This window comes from Sinohyriopsis cumingii, chromosome 7 (assembly GCF_028554795.1).
Source record: "Sinohyriopsis cumingii isolate HCF-2022 chromosome 7, ASM2855479v2, whole genome shotgun sequence".
NCBI classification, from domain to species: Eukaryota; Metazoa; Mollusca; class Bivalvia; order Unionida; family Unionidae; genus Sinohyriopsis; species Sinohyriopsis cumingii.
In genome coordinates, this window is record NC_142967.1 from 42,121,705 (window position 1) to 42,144,684 (window position 22,980).

General features: G+C 37.5%; 1 protein-coding gene across 4 annotated transcripts in view; it reads right to left on the minus strand.

The window, feature by feature from the left end:
* LOC149795108 (5-hydroxytryptamine receptor 1B-like) overlaps window positions 1-22,980 on the minus strand; it is a 193,387-nt gene that overhangs the window by 68,212 nt on the left and 102,195 nt on the right. For all 4 annotated transcript variants that reach the window (XM_089964809.1, XM_089964810.1, XM_089964807.1 and 1 more), the window contains one exon: window positions 18,414-18,501. The gene's annotated coding sequence lies outside the window, so the exon portion shown is untranslated. The remainder of the gene's footprint in view (window positions 1-18,413; window positions 18,502-22,980) is intronic.

The window sequence follows — 22,980 nt, forward strand, 5'->3', positions numbered from 1 at the left end:
TAGGGGTCATGTTCTGGTGACCTATGTTATTATCATAACTGCTAATTTTATCAGCCAATCAGATGAAGTCTTATATCATTAGTTTGGGGGACTGAATATCGTTGTTGACGAGCATCAATGTTTGCCGAACAATTTGATTTAAAAAGTACAAATACACAGAGAAGCAAAGAGAGAAAAAAAAATCCCATGTAGAATAATGACATGGAAGGTAGGGAATAATTAATGACAACCACAAAAATTTACTTGGTCGTGGTAATAGGTTTGTCGAATTGCTTTCATTACATTTTCTTAGAAAAATATCCCATACGCAGCAGGTCGTCGGCGGGTGTTTTATAAATGGAGTCAGAAGCAAAGAGAAAAGAAAAACATGTAGAATAATGACATAAAAGGTAGTGAATAATTAATGGCAACCACAAACATTTACCTTGTCGTGGTGATAGGTGCACCGAATTGCTTTCGTGACATTTTCTTAGCAAAATATCCCATACGCAGCAGGTAGATGGCGAGTGTTTTATAAACGGAGACATTTCATGTTTGCCTAATGCAGCCGCTGCTACGGCCGAAACTATCGGCATGTTCTGTAGCAGTTTTAGACCAAAAGTACACAACCTAACATAGAACGACGAGACAATGCACAAAACCAATTTGCATGTGTTGGTCACCAATTCAATCTGAATGAGACAGATCTCGCTTAGCTTGCTGGTCACCAATAAAATTGGTTTCGTTTAATTTTTTTGTTTATTTTCTAGTTGTAATAAGTGCATCATCGATAAAGTAAAGCAGGTTTGATAAATACTGCATATCCGAGAATGCAGTTATGAGTTTTTACCAAATTATTACGAACATGAAATAAAATACTGCACATTTATCCCGGAGTACAAAACAAAACAAAAACAAAACAATACCTCACACCCCAAAACCCCCCACAAAAAAACCACAAAAAAACACAAACAACAACAACAAAAAAGTCATCTATGACCTGTCACTTTCAGATGGCTGAAGCTTTATACTATTTCCAGCAGTTTGAGTAGTGCATATTGTTGTATCGGATCTTAAATGGCTTTGCTTTTCCCACACATATGGTTTCCGTCCATTGTTTATCCAATATAATTAAGTAAATGGAGGTTTTGGTTCTTCCAACGATAACCTGCAATTACGCAGATGACTTGCGTCTATGCTTATTTCTGATAAATGTGTAGGTATTCTGGCCACATTATAAAACGGACCAGTAGTCTATACATTTCATCATGGTTATTTCCCCATGATTCAGCTCGTTTGTACAGATTTTTCCTTCATGCGAAAAATATAAACGGTATTTTTATATCGGCTTTTGTGTTACGTATTTGTGTTGTGTATGTAAGTTGTTTCTTCCGCCGACTGGGAGTTTGATTAGCTTGAAACGCTGGAAAACTGTTCGGTAACTGGGTTAATACCACTTTTCACGATCGATAGATAAACGGGTTTATATACATGTGTGCGTGTGGGTGGGTGGGTATGCGTGTGAAAGGGTGGGTGGCTGGATCGATGAATAGGACTTGAACTATATTGTACGTAACGTTCTTGAAATATAATATGAATATATCGTTTTACCTAATGCTACTTTCGGTCAGACCTCTCCGGTGGCCAAGTGTTAGAGCGTCCACCTCGAATGCAGGAGGTCGCTGGTTGGAACCTCGGCCGAGTCATACCAAAGACTTTCAAAAATGGTACTAACAATTGCCACACTGCAGACATCGTAGCAAAATGACTGTAACATTGTTAAAGCTACGTTAACAATCCAAATCACTCACACACTTTCGGTCAGTCGATAATTGGAAGGACTACATATAGTGTTTAAGACGCGGCTCACCATTAGGTCCAATACAAAGCGTAGAGGGGGCTGGGGGAAGCTAATGTATATTCCGATAAAGTATAACTAAATCTACAAGCTTGAAGTGAATTAAAACCTCTTAAACCCACGTCAGGACTAATACCCAATACGGCTTATGATTGGAAGTACCTTAAGTGGAATTTACAGCTCGCGGATTTGGGCCTTGGCGTACAAATGTCCAAGTGCTGGTAGGTTACAGATAGAGATACCTTTCTTTGACCCTTTGCCTATATTGAACTGTAAACGAAAACGTTTAATTTGTTTATAAGTAATGTTGAAGAGACTGAATAGACAGGACTTCAGAGTGTACATGTATATTTACTCTCTGTGCTGAAGCTCTGTTAAATACAACACAGTATAATTCTGACAAGAACATCGCCCATTTCCCGAACTGTTTAGTACAACAGTAAATTATTGACATAAATATCGCCCAGTTCATAAATTGACACGTCACAATCTGTTTGTTTTGTTTGATTCCTGCTGGTTTTGGTGATATACGTTAGGTCTGATGCGCGCGCTCTCACACATGTCTCTAGAAGCGACTAGTGGAAGCAGGGGCCGCGGATGATCAGTGGTTAACGTGCCTGACTCGCAGGTTCGAATCCCTCAAGCGGACCAGACGAGGTCGGTTACTCTGACGTGTCCATGGGTAGAGCACTTTAATTTAGCTGCCTCGGCACCAATTGTGTCGTACTACCATAAAACACCAAACCAAATCCGTTTTGTTGTTTTTATATTAAGCTTCAACTTCTAAATGTAACGAACGTATTTAATCACGAATCTGAAAATTTTCCATTTTGTTTACATTTTTTAAAATTTATTTATTTTTTAAATCAAAGCTGAATTGAAAATTATACACGGATACTGATTCCTTAACGATAGACTGGGGGTAGTTTAGAAACGTTAATAAGACGCATACGATAAAAACCAGTTTCGGGAATATTCAACATTAAATAATTTCTTTTAAAGTATTCATTTTAATGTACGTGTAGACAAGATTCACATATGGGCACAAAGTAACATCAAATCAACATACCTAGATATACACAGTAGAAGTCTAATTCAAAATACTCCTAAATCTCACCAGCACCCACCCATACACCCACCCCACCCCACCCACCCACAAGTCTCCCCCGTCATATTGTCATATATTTATAACTGAAAATAAGCGCGAGTTTCCTTACCTATAAATGGCTCTATATTCCCAAGCTACATATGTTTCTGTTTACGAATAATGACATTCTAGTGTCAAAGATCAGCTGTCAATTTAGCTGTCAATTTAGCACGTGAAGCTAATGCGCTTTGGTTAAGTATGTATGTAATTGGAAAGTGCTCTACAAATATGCCGCTTAGAGTTTCAGTTCTTGTTTTTTTTTTTTGTTTTTTTTTTTGTTTTTTTTGGTTAAAAATTAACACTGTTGAATGAAGTGCATTGAAAGTTACTTCCGGCATAGTGTTTTTAATATCTGGAGAGATACACACCCTGCATGAGTCAACTTAGCTGATCATGAGATTCAAGTTAAAATGTACCTTTATGCTGATGTGATCTATTTACAATTGTTTTTTTTTGTTTGTTTTTTTCATTAAGGGTTTTTTCCAAACTTTTTTTTAAACCCAGTATCAAGGAAGTCGTATGTTTTTCTCCAGCATCCTACTGATAGTACGACCTGAACAAAAACTCGTATGGCTATTTTGATTTTTGTCATCATCGGTTATAAACGTTTTTCCAGTAATTAATTAATCTTTCCCATCATAACGTTAACTTTCGATAATGATACTTAATTGGAAGTTATGGTCTTGACAAACTCTACGATCATGTACGCACGCATCATTTCGAATGGAATCGATGCCGGCACCTCATCACAGTTAACTAACTGTTCGCCCTCAATTCGTCTGAGGGCAATTCTACTCTCTGGCAACAAGGGTAGATCAAAGGTTCTACTACATTACAGAGCTTGGTTAAAGATCATAACGAAAAACTCGTTTAGCAGCCAAAAATACTATCTTACCTAGATGATAGCATCAAACATTTCTGCTAATATTTATGAATATCACTCGCACTGGTCTATCGTAGCAACAATATCAATGTTGTCTTAAAACGAAATATTTTGCTCGATCCATAGTGGATATTTGTATCATAGATGTTAAAAACGTTAAAATTAAAATAAAAAAACGTAAAAAACGCATTTTTTTCTCAATAAATAAAAAACGAAAAAAAAAACGTTCCAGTAGTTTTTAGGCAACACAAAAATCAATATTTTACTTATTTACACGCTACATACCAGTTTTAAAGATTCAGTAATACAAATATGAAAAAATGTCAAAAGTTTTAAACCGTAGTCCAGATAACATTGAAATTTTTTTCACTCAATGTCATTATCACCATCTGACTGATGTGACCACTCTATGGTTTCCTCCATATAATAACCTGTATGGCCGATGATAAAAAAAAAATGGAAGTACCAAATATAAAAAACGCAAAAAAAATAAAAAACGTAAAAAAACCCGCGTTTTTCGAGGTAAAATAAAAAACGAAAAAAACGTTTTTATCATCTATGATTTGTATCAACATCCGAATACTGACTTTGTTAAACTTCACCTGTAAAGTTTTAATTATTTCCTTTATATTGATTGCAAACTAGTCTATGTGAGCTTATTATGTTAGCACTTTCGACGCCTTAGACGTCAGTTAGCAAGGTGTGTGCCTTTGTGGCGAGGACTTCTTTACCTGCTCAAGCCTGGAACGAACACAGGTACGCAGAGGTGAGGTGTGAGTGTGAAAAAGCAATGAACTAACCACGTCATATATCTTTTAATCAAATGACAACGACTCTTTCAAGGAGAATGTGATTTGCGAATATAGTTGCAACTCATATGAACATTGTTTTAAGAACCATTTCCCTTTATGCTGGACAAAGTCCTCAAATTTCCTTCCCTGAGGCATATGATGAAATCACAATATTAAGGGTTCGTCTTCATATGACATAGGCGAACATCGAAGACATTTACAATAAGATATCTAAAAAACATTTAAATATTTCTGTAAATCTGAAAACGAAATTTGCTTAGTGAATGAATATGCTATATTGTCTCCATCCCCTCATCTCTTGCAAAGAGAGGTTTGTCTTACGAGCATTTGGATTCAGCTTGTCATTGGCAAAGCCAATTAGTTAGGACCTCTTGAAAAAAAAAAAAACGAACAGTGTGTGTGTGTGTTTGGATTTTTAACGTAGCTTTAACAATTTGCAGGCATATCGTTACGACGTCTGCAGTGTGGCAGGTTATAGTGATGTCTAGCACTGAGGCATTATCCTGACACCAGGCCGACCAGCCCTAACACTAACCTCTTAATACCGAGCGCCTAGCGAGGCAGCTGTTTGTACCATTTTTATAAGTTTTTGGTGTGACTCAGGTGGGGTTTGAACCCGCAACCTCCCATATCCAAGGCGGAATTTCGAACCACTTGGCCAAAGGAGCGGTCCTGGATAAGAAGAGCAAAACAGAACTTTATTTCCATGACATACCTAACAATATACATATGCGATTACGTGCCAACACAAATAATATTTCAGTATATGCTGTGGTAAAGCGATGAAAGAAAATAGGAAAATAGATTCCATTATGACAGGAGTAAACGTAATCCATAAATAACCCAAGGTTTTGTTTTTTTGGTATGTTTCTACAGTAGTATAGACTTCTAGTGAACAGCATTCCAGATTAGTGGCTAGGATTTTGGTAGATGCTCCACAGAACCATTGATTCCTTAATCAACATACCGTCCAAATCACGCCAAAGGCACATTGATCACGAAACCGACGTGATTGCACGAGGAATAAAGAGTTGCTCTTGGTTTAGTTACTGTCCATACCAAAGATAGTAAACTGCACTTGCGCCGGGTCATTAGCATTTAGAACCTAAATTTTCTCAGCTTTATGGATATTCCTTCTTTGAGGTCTTTATGAAAAGCCTTTGAATCAGACGAAAACTCAGATATTCGGCGCAATCACATTATTATTACAAGTACAGAACGTACGAAATATCGGAGGTCGAGCATTAACAGAGGCACAGTGCCAAATATTTCAAACACGGACAGTGGTGTAAAGACCCCAATCGCCTCATTTCTTAAAGCATTGGGTGATCGAAAAACCAGATCCATATCGATGTTCGAATATTGTCAAAACCTAGTGACGCATATTAAGTTTTTGCTTGGTGAATAGATAGCTAACTAGCTAAGACTTATTTATATGACTATAGTATAAGGTGACAGCAACGATAGATGCAGAAAATGTAGAAATAGCAGTAGTAACATCAGCAGTATCAGTAACCTAAAGCACAAAGATGAAATAGTTTTCTTTGAGACACTCTGCAGCTGGTAACCCTATTCAAATATGCTCAATCAAATCACAGTTGTACAAACAATTAGGCAAAATTATTGATTTATTTCAAATAAAATTTACATTCCGGAACAACCTATCTGCCTCTCATTGCCAAGATAATAATAGCCTTTTCATTTTAAGTGCGAAGCCAATAAAATCATATCCGTTCTTGTCAAAGGTATGCGTAAATATACCTTTTTTATTACATCACCTAGGAAAGTCTTTAAATTTAAGAAAAAAACCGATGGAGCACTCGACTTCTTCGTACGTGAAAGCAATATTTCTTGTCAAAGTTAATATCGCATAACCATAAAATGGTTTCTAAAGTGGAACACTGAGAGAGAAAAAAAAACGTATGATATCTATCTCCAAGAACTGCAACGATCTATGAAACAGACATAATTCTTGGAAGAGTGAGAGCACGTTTCTGCTGACAAGCTCAAAAGCCAAATATAATTTACACATCTCTGCTAACAGACTCAAAAGCCAAATATAATTTACGAAAAAAAAACGAACTGGAGGTTATGCCTCATCGATTTTCCTTCCTCGTACTTTTGAGAATACAGATGAAACAAGAAATAAGAGAAACTAACGTTGAACAGACAAATTAAGGTCAGCATCATATAGCTCCAAGAACCAAATAATTTGGCAGAAAACGTATTACGTCACACACACGGGCACATCTGTCATCCACACAACCAAAATCGTGCTCAAACTAAGACAAGAAGCATCAAAACCATTAAATATCGGTTTGAAAATAGTTTTATCTGATCAGATGTATGATGTTTTCAGAACTTTAGGTTTTTGAATCTAAAAATAATTGTTTTAGATCGAAGGGACCTTCACTAAAGTCTTTATCTAATGATCAAATGAAATTTCGTCGGGTATGGGCATGTTGGCAAGATGTTAAAATTATTGAAACTTTCGTACGATCGATCATTTAAGTGGTGTGTGTGTGTGTGTGTGTGTGTGATTTGGATTTTAACGTAGCTTTAACACTTTTCAGTAATATCGCTACAATGTCTGCAGTGTGACAGTTTATAGTGATGCCTAGCATTGGCGCATCATGCCACTGACATGTAGCATGATGTCCCATCCAGTCACATTATCCCGACACTAGGCCGACCAGTCCTAACACTAACCTCTTAATGCTGAGCGACAAGCGAGGCAGCTGCTAGTGCCATCTTTATAGGTCTTTGGCATGATTCGGCCGGATTTCCAACCCACGACCTACCGACACATCACAGGCATGTCTTTGAGAGATGAAGCTACATGCGTGTGGTGAATATAGTTGCGTTTCTTCGTTCGAAAACGTTCGTGGTTCTTCCTCTCCAGAAACAGTGATTTAAAACTGCTTACAGTACCGGCAAGCTAAGCACCTTCTCTCGTCTATTTAAAGGCCGATAGAAATGTCCAGTGTCACGATGGAACAGCACTATCATGGTATCAATCACTATCACGATACGTGAGATTAAATACGGACCGATTCTTTACTAAAAATTTGTATTGAAAAGCATCTTAGACGTTTGCAACAAATGTGAATTCGAGCAATGCCTTTTTTGACAGACCGATAAATCTCAACGGGTTTATCGAGTTATACCTTATGGACTAAAGTCTAACATTGCCATTTGAAGCAACCAGAATGATATACGTTGACTTCCCTTATTCGGTGATTTCCAGCTTCCAAACGGCAGTCCGTTTTTGTGAAGTGTCGAATTTTGAATTACAGAAAATTGTAAGGTTGAATGCATTGAGTATTAAAATTCTATCCCATTTAAGCCAGAAAAGTCTTTGTGAAGAGTCACTTCGACATTTCTTCGTCCCCCCCCCCCCATGTCAGTGTAAACTTCAATGGGACAAAATTCCAGCTCAGTGAAATTGACCGGGGTATCTTAACACGGTCCATAGAAAGTAAACATTTGAGCTACCAACCCTAACCGCTTGCTTGGAACATATGTCCACTTATCATTTTTTTCAAAGGGAAATTGTCACGCACTGTCGTTCACAGATTCCGAGCTGTCTAAACCTGATGAAGGGAATTATTTCTTTGGGAAAAAATAGGGACCACCGCCTACGATTGGGCAGAATAAATTGGGGCGTACACTTTAGAGCAATCAGACTTTAAAGTGACGACCGTAGTCGAAATTCTTTAGTCTGAACATTTCCTAGAAAAGGAAACTTAGTCTCGACTCCGGGGAGGCATAAAGAGATTAGTGCTTTCCTCGGGAAACAAGAAAGGGACCAGGTGGTTGTCGTGTACAAAGAAAGACATGTTTAGTGCTAGGACGCACAAGTTCTGAAAGAGAACAGCTAAGGAACAGCTTTCTGAGAGAAAGACGAGACAGTCTGGAGACAGAAGTACGGGGAAAGAAAGAAGGACGAGGTCAGAATAAAAGGACCAGGAAGTCCATGAAGGGGAAAAGCACAGAGCTTAGGAAGTATGAACTAGAAGACGTTGATATACGGTCAGACAGGAAGGTGATGCAAATCGGTCGTGGACATTGCGCTCTTTTCACCTTTCGTTATGATTATGTAATAAATCCAAATTAGACACACCTTTTAAACTCTACTGATATAATCTAACTTGAAATGGATATGCCGTTCATAATTTGTTCTGATTAAATGTTTTATTGTCTTGTCAAAACGGGGCTCGTATAGTTTTTTTTCTTCCCAGTATTCTTGCTCAGTTCTCTGCTGAAATTCCATTCTTCTTTCACTCCCGCCGGGCTATAATATCGAGGGAGGTCATCCTCTAGATAACGCCAGCCAAACCCAATTAACCACCACTCTTACTAAGAGGGCGACGTAACAGTTTTGTAACAAAATTTCAGTGGCTGCGTCCAGGTTCGAGGACCCCGAGAGTCAAAGATCTTTAATGGCATCTATCCTATGCCACAGAACAGTTTCCATGTCAGTTGCCAACCTCCCTGCTCCCCATCTCCTAAATACAAGTTTTGTCAAGAATTGGGCACTTTACACTAATGTGAAGGTGAAAGACTACGAATGTTTTAGTTATAGGAAAAGAATCAATAAAGCTACAGGCGGCGTCTCTGTCGTTTTGTCTCCTTTATTGTATTTGTACCCGTTATAGCGGTTGCTACTTTGCACGTTATATAGGGTACAGATGTACCAGTTTTTATTTTTACCTTCGCGAACACCTGCATCACAACGATGCATATTATATTTTACAATAAGTTTCTCCGTCTTTTCAAAATAGTATTTCATTAACATTGTACTCTCTGTTTAGGGCTGTATGTTTCAAAATTACTAACATCTGCGTTGAGAAAACAAATGTTTGGTTTGAAATTTGTAATGTGTGATGGCTTTAAACAATACTCGTCTAGATTGGAATTGTGGCATGCAAATATTTTCGAAGACAGGAGGAGAAGTACAATTCATGATGGCATTAAAGTTCATAGTGTGGGCCATCTCCTCTAAATGCTAACACTGAACATTAACTGATATCGTTTCGTGGTTGATGTTCGAAAATGGAATAGTTAATGAGCCGAGTATCTACTCATTATTCAAGACAAATGACGCATTCGAAAGTTCTGGAAGTGTTCAACCAACATTCTTTCCTGCTCTTGACCGCCGGAGCGGTGTCCATAAAGTTCGGACTGAACATGAAGCTGATTTTTTGACGTCCTCCTATGTGATTATTTAAACAGTCTATCAACGTTTAAAAGTGTTAGGGATGCAGTTCTACGACGAAGTAGAAAATTGTGTCTACCATTGATGGATGACACCAGTGTGTTAATTATTACGTTCGATGAGCATATCTAAAACCATAATCACATGCTATATACACTAAGAAATTCAGGACCACCATTACAGTCCCTAATGTGCCATTTCGGGGCACGCTGTTTGTGTTGACGGCATCGAACTCTTTCACGGTAAGTGGACGCAATAAAGAAATATCCTGAATTACCAAACATAAGAAAATCATTAGAATCTACGGATATTACCGAAAGTTCATTGAGAATTTAGTTTATAATTGTTGCACCACTGTATTAATTAATTAATCAGGCAAAATATAGATTGTATATGAACTCATAACTGTGAACAGAAATTTAATTTTTAAAGCCAAGACTCGTTTTTCCGACACCTCCTTTGGATATCCTCGGCTAGACCAACTTTTTAAGTTGTATACGGACCCATGTTACATCAGTTTTGGGGTGGTGCTTTAATAGAAACAAAAGAGTGTATATTTTGTCATTTATTAACACCGACTGAACGAAATTAAGGTGTCACAGGTCATTTATTAACACCGACTGAACGAAATTACGGTGTCACAGGTCATTTATTAACACCGACTGAACGAAATTAAGGTGTCACAGAGAACGAATGCTTAGTATTCTTAGTAAATAAATTTTACTTTTAACTTCGTTCTACAATATTTACGACCGCTCCGGTGGCCTTGTGGTTAGCGCATCCGCCAAGCGTGTTATTTCATCATGTGGGAATAACATTTTATGAAAACACAAACATTCTACATAAGTCACAAATTCACATAAATGTATACAAATGTGTGTTATAAAAGAAACTGCCAAAACTTGTTTCTCAGATACAGGGTTTCTTAGGTACACAGAACGTTTCTCTACAAAGAAGGACATGCCAGAATACATAGAACATTGGAGAAAACAGGCATATCATTCGAAGGCAAACTCTGATTGCGGGCACAAGTGATGTGAATCCTTGCACGAGGAGACAACAAAATCTCGGTGAAGAGCCAATAACCCCAGACAGAGTAAGCTCAACCCATTCAGCGAGTTAAAGATAATTAGCTAACTATTGGGGAATAAACGTGTACTGGTGTTCATCTCTTTCCTCGTTTAGTTTATCATACTGTTTGCCGATACGGATTCCCGTGATATCTCCACTTACACAAAGAAACACGTATCTGATCAAATACAGTGCATGGAACGTAATATATCTTGGTTACCGTGAGAACGCAACCCACTATATTTAGATCACATTTCAAATATATTAAACGTGCTGTAGAAATATTTTGAGGATCCAGAGAAAGACTGTGATCAATATATCTCTATTGAACAACTTTGACAGCACATACTAAAGTCGATTCAATTAAGAATATGGTCTACACTACAGCCAAAACATTATTGGAGTTCGTCTCCGTAAAATGCGTTGCTCACATATATCAGATTGAATAATATTTACAAAGTAAACTGGAAATTAGTTTCACATATACCCTCTATCCGTCATTGTCGCAAGCCATTGACAACAATCCGCTACGCTTCTTTATTACCTCAAGCTGCCTGTGCTGACATTTCCTCGTTTTCTTGAGTACGCATATGCAAAAATGCGACATTAACAGCACAACGTAACAATCTCCCACACAACAATTAAAGTAGCCGTTGTATCGATCGATAAATGCTAGGGAGAGAGACTTTTGCCTGGCTCTTTCAAACAGAGTCAAAGATCGTCAACGTTTATTTTCGCGCTCACATTGATTACTTAAGCAGATGTATGCATAGTTGGGAGAAACGAGGACATCTCCGCAAATGTCGCCATAGGTGATGAAAGATCGTAGCAGAGTATCTCTATTGGCTAGCGATTATGTACAGTGATGTAATAATTAATATTTCTTTCGTTGGCTTCTTATTCACGCATCGTATTGCAGACTGTTCATTTTCTATTAGGTGTGTCTTTAATATGTAAATCAGCGATTGTCAGGAGATGACGGATGTGTATATATATATATATATATATATATATATATATATATATATATATATATATATATATATATATATATATATATATATACTTTGTTTTCATTCACCTATCTATGATGATACCAAACAAAAATGGTGATATATATATGTGATAGATTTAGTTTCAACGCTAAAACGTATTGTTTTTATCACGAAGTCTTACGGTAAAAGGTCAAGATCAGCACGGACACATAAGCAAGTGCGATTTATTTTGCATCATTGCATGCCTGTGCCTTCACTAAATGTACTGACATGTTGTCTACGTGTACAACAATATGTACAGGCAAAGATCACTTCAATCCACTGGAAGCTGCGGAAAACCTGATAATATTTAAACTGGAAGATAAACGGTCAGCGGCGTAAGAGTCCGAAGACAATCTAAATTTAAATTATAATGTTCTCGCCGATTTCTGTCTTCCTTGATTTCATTGAATTGGTTCAAGGATGAATATTATCGACAGATATTAGGTAAATACAGGTAACCTTTAAACAAAAGAGACTTTATATTTCACATTACTTCAATGTTACCAATCAATATCGAAGCTACGCGTTTTTAAAAGTTTGACATAATACCCAATTCACGTGTCATTTTATGGTTATGTCATGCATAATACATTCATACACTAACATAATTTAATGACTTCAATATAATTCCATTATCTTAGCAAGGTATTTCAGCTAAATTTCACATCTATAACGGCAAGCATGTCGCTTCAAAGTATACCTTAAAATAGCTGGTCTACCCCTCATTTTCAAAATGTTAGACACTAGCGACTCAAGCAAAGAAAACAACTTCAAGGGTTTTGAATTATCAAAAACGATTTGGCTGTTTTAGTGTAGATGATGCTTTTAATTTTTCATTCGGTAATAAAAAACAACTTCTTACTATAGTAGAGATATTGAAATTGTGCAATACAACTTTTGAAAACAGTATTTAGGTGTTCCTAAAACTGCCAACAATGCGACTGTTAAGGGAGTGCGGAAGATATCCACTTTGTACCTCGTATTTTTTTACGATGTATTAAATATTGTTTGAAGGTTGTAAGAATGCTTTCAAATCACTACCCACAATCAAAGTTGAAAAGATCAGATGAAACTAACCGTATCACATAGGCTACAAAAGTTAACGGCATGTTATTTCGCTTCGGTTTTGGGTATGTTTGGCTAAATCAAGATGCTCGAGACGAAAAACAAATTTTCTCACTATTTTTGCAAAGAATTAAGGATTCTACATACCAAAACTTGCAAAGTGATATTAAGAACTCACATAAATGTGGGTATTATAGCATGTATAAAACCGAATTGGAACGGAAATATTCCTCCCGTATGGATTATCATATTTTCTTAGGAAGTTACTTGCAAAATGTTGTTGCTCAGCGCATACGCTGAAAAAAGAGACAGGAAGGCATGCCAGGAATGAGAGAAATAATAGATACTGTGCAAAATGCCTGAAAAATAAAAATAAAATTGGTAGAAGATGAATTCCAATTTGTTAGTTTGTCTGGCTTATGACCATTTAAGATAAAAAAAAATACTTTAATGAAGTTTACTATCTCTTTTCGGCTGTAGAAAAATTGTATCCCTAATCAGTCACAGCAAAATATTAATTACAAGAAATCTTTGTTTCTACATCAATTCGACTTTTCTTATTATACACCATGGCGCTCATATTTACTTGTATTGTATTTTGCAATATGGGCCGGTGGCCTAAATTGCTGAATATATTATATTATATTATATTATATTATATTATATTATATTATATTATATTATGCTATGCTATGCTATGCTATACTATACTATACTATACTATATATTATATTATATTATATTATATTATATTATATTATATTATATTATATTATATTATATTATATTATATTATATTGTGAGAAAAATGGGATTGTGTCTCTTGAAGCTGAGGGAATAACAGATTATATCTCTTGAAGCTGAGGCAATAACAATGTTAAGTTCCCCGTGGGAAACCTGCCAGTTACGTATAACTAGCGGAAGCCATGACAATATTAAAAACTGCTTTCTCTCATGATCATTATGTAGCTAAGCACCAAAACTTGATTTCCAGAGACGATAAATGTATATATGCACAACGTTGAACAGAACATATTAGCAGAAATTGAAGACGTTAGAATCTGATTTAAGGCTGCAAACGGTAGCGTTGACGGCATGTGGAATCATATGTAAAATCGTAAGCAGTGGCGTTGACGGCATGTGGAATCATATATAAGACCGTAAGCAGTGACGTTGACGGCATGTGGAATCATATATAAGACCGTAAGCAGTGACGTTGACGGCATGTGGAATCATATATAAGACCGTAAGCAGTGACGTTGACGGCATGTGGAATCATATATAAGACCGTAAGCAGTGACGTTGACTGCATATAGAATATTCGTCCTGTGTTAGCATCATCTCGTGTTTTGTGTGCGTGTTGAAACTGAAACGGCTGGATCCATCTTATTTTATGGATGTCGAAAGTACCTAGTCCGCTTAGAACGCAAAACGAACGATATTTGCCAAAAGCATAAAGTTTGTTTTCCAGTAATCATATTTTTTCAAATTTTGCAAATTCATGAATAATACATATCAATTTTATCCTTTTACTTCTCATACTATTTTATAACTTTTTCAGGCAAACTAAAATCAATCTGCCAATTGATTATTTCGAATAATTTTCTTCTTGGCATGTCAAAAGGGTCACCACTGGCTGGCATGTCAAAAGGATCACCAGTGGCGGACATTCTAAAAGGGTCACCGTTGGCTGGCATGTCTAAACGGCCAACGCTCGCTGGCATGTCGAAACTGCCCAGCTCGCTGGCACGTGAAAACGGCCAACACTCGCTGGTATGTCAAAAAATCAAGTACAGTGTACATGCTTTGCGATTTAACAAACATGTTCAAGACGGGCACCAAGAATTTCTGTCCAGCTTTTCAAGTATTAATTATATCGCCTGCTCGTATTGCGTTCAATACGAACTATGCATATTTACAAGAAAATTACCATTTTCGAACATTTCAAAAGTCCTTATATCTGCGATACAGAAGGCGAAAATCCTTGAATAGTGGAGATTATTAATCCGCAAAGTTGTATTGACAATTTGTACGACTAGTAAGTTATATACATTTTATGTGCGTCAAATCTGAAAGCTGATGACAGAAAGCATACGAATATCATCATTTAGAATATGGTGCTGTTCTTCTCTTTGATGGCAATGAACTGACTACACGAGGCATTCGTTTTATCTAGACTATTTCTATCCAGTGAATCTCCAAGTTTCTGTTTTGCCCAGTACAACTGTAGTAATATCTTCAAAGGTGTAAAGAAAAAACCAAGGAATGCCTGTACTAAAAGCATAAGAGTAATAACTCTCTTTCTACGTCCCACCCTTCTCATGATATCCTTTTGGTTGGAAGATCAATATAAAATAATCAGACTCAATCGATACAAAATCAATAATAATGAATTCAGTTAAATACATAGTAATATATCTTAAAGTTACCACCATGAGAGTGTACTTTCCGTTTTAATCTTAAAATAGTCTCCACAAATTTTTAAACTGTCCCTTTTTTCACCTACAGTTTTTCGATGAGTCTCCACTACGTATAGTAGACAGAGTGGATCGGCCATGTTACACCAACAGTTTATTTCAGTGTAGTTCAGCGCCGTATGCTGGACGTACATTTTGTTACAGGCTGTTTTCTATACACACCAAATGAAAAAAATCTACTCAACACCACAGATATAGACGTGATCTTCCTGGCCAAATATCTGATACCTGACATAATAGCTTATATTCATCTACAGACTTGTAGCAAAGGTTGCAGTTGTTGTTGTTGTTGTGGGGTTTAACGCCATTTTTCAACACACGATAGGCTATGCATGGCGGCCAGTATTAATGGTGGAGGAAGAACCCGGGAAAACCTCGGGAAGAACCACCGACCCACGAGAAGCTACTGGTAAGCTTTCTCACATACCCACATTGGCCGAATCCGAGACTCGAACCCACGCAGACAGAGGTGAGATGGCAGTGACCCGTAACGGAGAGGGCTTTATACCACTCGGCCACTCGGGGCCCCTGCAGCAAAGGTAACCTGAGCCTGGCTTCACCTGTAATCCCAGATAGCACACAGTTTTGGCGGGGTTCAAGTCAGTAACATCTGAGAAACGAGTGAACTAATGTCCAATGCACTTTATACTGTTAGTATACTATATTTGTTCAGGCAATGTGGCCTAGTCCATCCAGTGATGTGGCCTAGTCCATTCAGCAATATGACCTAGTCCATCCAGCAACATGACTCTCATTCTTTCATCCTTCTTTAAGTGATAAATTCACGCAGAAAAATCACATCAAACGTTCTGGAAATTCATTGAACAGTGAGATATGCATGCACTGAGTTGGTGTGGGGGGGGGAGCTTACATTTCACATCATAATGTGCATTTTACTGTTGTGTGTGTGTGTGTATATATATATATATATATATATATATATATATATATATATATATATATATATATATATATATATATATATATATATATATATATATATATATATATACATTGTTAATGAGATTCCTAATATCATTGAGCTTTCAAATGATATATGTACCGCATTGCTCTACAAACTTCCCACTGATGTATAACAAACCCGGGGGGGGGGGAATCATGCATGACGTCGTCTCTGACATCTTGATAGTTAAAAGAGATGGAGAGGATCACAATTTGAATACGTGCAAGATATGAGCTATGAACAAATCTGTAAGTACGATAAAAACAACATTTAACACGCGAGATAACTTTAAGGTAAGGAAAAATATACTGCAACAAGACATAAACTGTCATAGGTGCAAGCTGGGCCGGATCATCCATTAAGCATACTAAGCACGTGCTTAGGGCACCAGTCCAATACGGGCACCCGAAAAAAGTCAAATTAATTGTTGACAATGACACTGAATGAATTATAAAAGACCATTTCGATCTGCATGTACGAGTATTTTGATTTGGAATGATGGCAACACTGGTATTTCCCACCTTTTAGCTTTTGATATTGTTTGGCTTTTTTTCACATTTTGTTGGAAGGGCACCATAATATTTTCAGTGCTTAGGGTCTTACTCCGGCACTGGCTGCAACTATGTGTCTCCACACAGAGAGAGAGAGAGAGAGAGACAGAGAGAGAGAGAGACAGAGAGACAGAGAGCCACAGAGACACAGAGAGAGGGGGCCTGTTACACATGTTTATTTGAAATATGGCGTTACCACAATTGACTGTGACGTAAACTATTCTAACATGAGGCACATTTGATCTATATCTTAACCTGATTTCTTGCACACACACACACACACACACGTGTGTGTGTGTGTGTGTGTGTGTGTGTCTGCACTGTGACAGTTTATAGTGATGTCTAGCACTGGGGCATCATGCCGCAGACATGTAGCATCATATCTCACATAGTCACGTTATCGTGACACCAGGCCGACCAGTCCTAACACTAACCTCGTAACGCTGAGCGACAAGGGAGGCAGCTGTTAGTACCATTTTTAAAAGTCTTTGGTATGACTCGGCCGGGGTTCGAACCCGCGACCTACCACTAGGCCACCGCAGCAGTTTGTAATAATGTAAATGTGTACAAAAAAACCCACAACAATACCACAGGAATCCATTTTAATTGCACACTATTATGTTTTATACATGCTGTTGTCGTGTAAGGAGGAGAGGTCGGTTCCAATTAACCATCGCCTCCATAGATACGCTGAAAGAGCAGTCTCAGCGCTCACCTCTACTCAAAACATGAAAGGTCACGTTGCTGTTGGCAGAAACTATCAGTACTCTTCTCACGAAGTAAACAAGTACGTCTAACTTTAGTTATTATCAAAGATAATTCACGACAAATTTCACCACCAGTAACCAGATTACGTAAGACAGATAAGGCATGGCATCGTGCCTGTTTGTAACTGCCCGTGAAGATAACTGATGAATATTCAGAAATGCTTCTAGGCTAGAAAACATCCAATCAGATATATGTTGAATGAAATGGATCATTTAATCCAGAAATTTGCATACCACTGCCACAAACTCTACCGGCAATTTCCTGTACCGGAAATTATCTAACCAATTTTGTAAAATAGCAATGTAAGGTAGGTGACCGTGTTTGGATTTATTTTAACAGGACCTTTATAACCTGCAAAAATGTATAATTTAGTTTCCTTCACAAAAGTTACTTGCAACTTTTCTACGTAAAATTCGGTTTAAGTATTGTTGAAAATTTCAAAGTGAGGGCTAACAAAGACGTGTGAACGATCTTATATTTAACCGAAACGGAGTCACTACACACTTTAGACACCTGGATTTCAGAAGATGAATGTTTTATAATGGCTCTTGAAGTTCCTATCTAATGTATATAATCTGCTTACCTGGATTCAAATTTCATTCATCTCTCGATAAGGAAACAGCTGAATCAGCAGTCCTGACTTTCAGGCTGAAGTAACCCAATATTTTACTCTGAAACAAAGAGAGAACAAAGGTCAATAACAAGGAAATTCTCTGTCTCATGCAGTTATGCACTAGAAACGTGTGTGTGTGTGTGTGTGTGTGTTAGAACTTTAACGTAGCTTTGAGAAGTGTAGTCCTTATCGCTACGATGTCTGCAGTGCCCTCTTATAGTTATGTCTAGTACTGGGGCATCATACAACAGACATGTAGCATCATGTCACATTATCCTGACACCAGGCTGACCAGTCCTAACACTAACTTCTTAATGCTTAGCGCCGTTCGAGGCAGCTGTTAGTACTAAAAATTGTATATGTCGTAGGTACGACTCGGCCTGGGTTCGACCTTCCGCTTCCGAGGCGGACGCTCTAACCACTTGGGCCAACGGGCGGTCAAGTATGAAACTCATACCCTACATCAGTTCTACGCCGGGGTTTAGCATCATCGCGACAAACAACTCATGCTTACTTTAATTATTATTATTATTATTATTATTATTATTATTATTATTATTATTATTATTTTTGTTATTATTATTATCATTATTGATGTTTTTCCTGCTAAAGAGCGTGTGTGCGATTTGAATTTTAACGTAGCCTTAAAATTGTTTCAGTCTTATCACTGTGATATCTGCAGTGTGACAGTTTATAGTGATGTCTAGCACTGGGACATCATGTTGCAGACATGTAGCATCTCCCACCTAGTCACATTATCCTGACACCAGGCCGACCAGCCCTACCACTAACCTCTTTATGCTGAGTGCCTAGCGAGGCAGCTGTTAGTGCCAATTTTATAAGTCTTTAGTATGACTCGGAGGGGCCCCGAGTGGCCGAGTGGTCTAAAGCGCTCTCCGTTACGGATCACTGCCATTTCACCTCTGTCTGCGTGGGTTCGAGTCTAGGAGTCGACCAATGTGGGTATGTGAAAAAGCTTATCAGTAGCATCTCGTGGGTCGGTGGTTCTTCCCGGGGTTTTTCCGGGTTCTTCCTCCACCATTAATACTGGCCGCTATACATAGCCTATCGTGTGCTGAAAACATAGCCTATCGTGTGCTGAAAAATGCCGTTAAACCCAACAACAACAACAACAAGTATGACTCGGCCTGGGTTCGAACCTGCGACCTCCCACATCCGAGATATTTAGTGGGTGGGGTAATTGAGTATTTAAACGTGCCCTAATTTTTTCATTAAACTATTGGTTTTCAAATAAATATTTTGTATTCTTTTCTTATGTCACTATGATGTAGAAAACACTGATATCGGCCACTATGTTCACGTGAGAAAGCTTGCCAGTGGCTTCTCGTGGGTTGGTGGGTTCTTTCCGGGGTTTTCTCCGGTTCTTCCTCCACCATGAATACTGGCCGCTATGTATAGCCTATCTTATACTGAAAAATGGCATTAAACCCTGCAACAATAACAACGGCAACAATAAACATTGATAAATGTGGTAGTGTAATTTTTCACTGTTTGCTGCATATTAACAATAAGAAATCCAGATTGTTAAAAAAATCCATATTTTTCTTACTACTAGGCCAGCTGCAAAACTTTAATGAATGGTTAGTTTTCATGTAGAGAATATTTCTTCAATGCTATAAATATTCAGAATAAATAAAATCTGTGCGATGCCAGATTTGACATTTGGGGCATTTTTGTTCTTCAATATATATATTTATATATACGCACACGCACTAGGTTTGTGCTAAAGTACGAACAGAAGAGTTCATAATTATTAACATGTACTAATTTTATTAACTGAAAGTGAACCCAAAATGTAGAGTCTTTTTAGTGATGACGTAATATAGCGTTTGATGCACCTAAAACTAAAACACGATATTATTTGTTTTAATTTACACACGTATTATGAATCAATCATCGTTACGGATAACACAATCCAATATTTATCCTGGAGAACGATAATGAGTCCAAATATTGGCAACCGATTTTTCTGTTGCTGCACATAACGGGAAGGTAACTGCCCACGATCCATTAGTTGAGGGGTGAAGTAAATGGATAACAAAACGCATTGCTTACTTATTCTGCAGTCCAAAAACGATAGCGAACCATCACAAGGTTTGTGACTTAATACCATTTTTGATTAACCTTAACATTTGCTGACCCCGCTGCTGCAGTGAGTTAAACCTCTTGTCGCGCATATGGTAACGCTAACGAAACAGAAAACATGCTAACGATCTAGTTCAGCTGATAACGAATTCTCCATGATAGGCGTGTGCCAACTCTGCAATGTTACTTTTAACTACGTACATGATGAATGTACAGTTTACTTTTGTGTCGGAAACACAGTGCAGTCTCTCTTTAAAAAAAAAATCGTCACATAGAGAATCAAGTAACTATTTTCGATGATTGAACATTATGGTATAGTTAAAAACAGAATTTCAAACGAATAGGAAATATGCATGAAAAAGGGCACATCGCGGAAATGAACGGATATGCGTCACCCAGACCAGACATAATGTAGTGAATCCAATAGTGTATCTTTCTCGTGATGCAAAGCAAGTCAATAGACGAAACGTACAAACCAAGAGGCCTAAGTGGCGACGAGATTTCAAACTTCTCAGACCATGGTCGAAAGGCAATCCAAAAATGCTAACTAGCACGTTTATGCAAAACAAATATAGCGCTTTTGATATCAAATTACTTCAAACGTAACTGTTTAATAGCATAAGTCATATAAAACAACAGAACATCACGATTACAGCGAAAGAGATGTTACAAATGTTCGCTTTGATCAAACAACTTAAGACAGTTAATGTGATGCCGTTTAAATTTGTGTCATTGTCCTTATTTCCAGCCATATCTGATGTCACGTCAGTCCTGTATTTACAAGTTTGAAAGGCTTGGAAGACAGGATGCTCTCAATATGTTCTGGAGAAGCATGGGGGTCCGCAGATACAGTCGGGGGGAGGGGTCAACTCTAAACATGTTTTGTCCAACATCCTTCAAACTTAATAGCTAACCATTACATGACTCTCCACCACCAAAAAAAAAGAGGGGATTCTGCTGGCGCTCCTGTGGGGAAGTCGGAAATATTTTTGTTCTTTAATCCGGTTTGTGGAGAAGCCACACCGGTCTCAAAGAAACCCCCAGTCAAAATTTTGGTAAAGCATGCCCTCAACATTTTTTATCAAGTTTAATCAAAATATATTTTGCTATTCTGGAAAAGAAATATACGAAAATACAAATAGAGACAAGCAGAAGACAGATTGAAAGAACATGACTTAAAGAACATTCGCAGTAAGTTTCATCAAAATTGGTACAGTCTTTCAGGAGAAGTCCAAAATAGGTCTTAAAACTAGCTGCCTAAAAAGTCACGTGGAGTCACGTGGTTGCTCGGGTAGCCACCTTAAAATCGGGTTTAGTGGAGTTTGCCGTAGAAACCATTCGTGTCAATTTTGGTCAAAATTAAAAGCGCTGCTTTTGAAAAAGAAAATTCGAAAATAGGAAAAATGTTGACAACAGTCGACAGAGGGAAAACAGACGGATGGACGCAAGACAGATGCCCAAACAATATCATAAACTCACATTGCATTCATCGAGGTGAACTTTAAAAAAAAGTACAATACTATAGGATGAAAGCTTCACTGGAATCCTACGTTGTGTAGCGTGCTTGCAAAAGCTATAAAAATGTCCCCGTTGTAAAGTTCAGTTTGTGCTGGATGGGTTTTGATTTCTACAAAGTACGGCATTTCGTTCCTGCAATTTACGTTCATCTGGGTTAAACTAAGATGCTACTAGGAATGCAATAAACTCACGGTACGATTTAATTGACTCTTTCCAATGTTCCTATTCTAATTTTTACGCAGCAGCTCATTAGTGTGGGTCTCCATTTGGAATTCCTTCCTGCATCCAACACAATCTAAATGCAATTTAAGTTCAATTCTGTAGTCAATGAAGCTAAAGGAGCAAGAATGAGTAACGCACCGGACCAGCGGGCATAGGAACTTGCATCCGGAATAATATAACATCAATGCATTGATCTTGATACGGAATGCTAATAAGTGAATGAGAAAAATGGAAACTACTGGGTTATTTTTTAAATCAAATTTCTTCCATACACTGGCAAGCATAAGCGTAAAATAGGGTTGACAACAATTGTAATTGATGAAGAAATGATCCATTTAAGACTTTTGTGACATATTGATATAATTATTAACCCTTTTCAACATGTACGTTTCATGAGCAGTAACAACTATATATTGGCCTGCGTATTTGACAATTCGGAAGCGCGCGCGCGCGCGCGCGCACACACACACACACACACACACATATATAATATGTGCGTGTTTATCAAAAAAGATAAATTGTATATTAGTTTATGATGTATTATTGTGAACATGATAGCATTTACTATTGTTGGTATACACATTATATCATCCTTCTGTCTAAATAACATCTCATTAACTTTTCCATCACAAACTTATTTGATATCTCTGAAGATGTATGCATAATTATTCAATGAAACGAATATACCTAA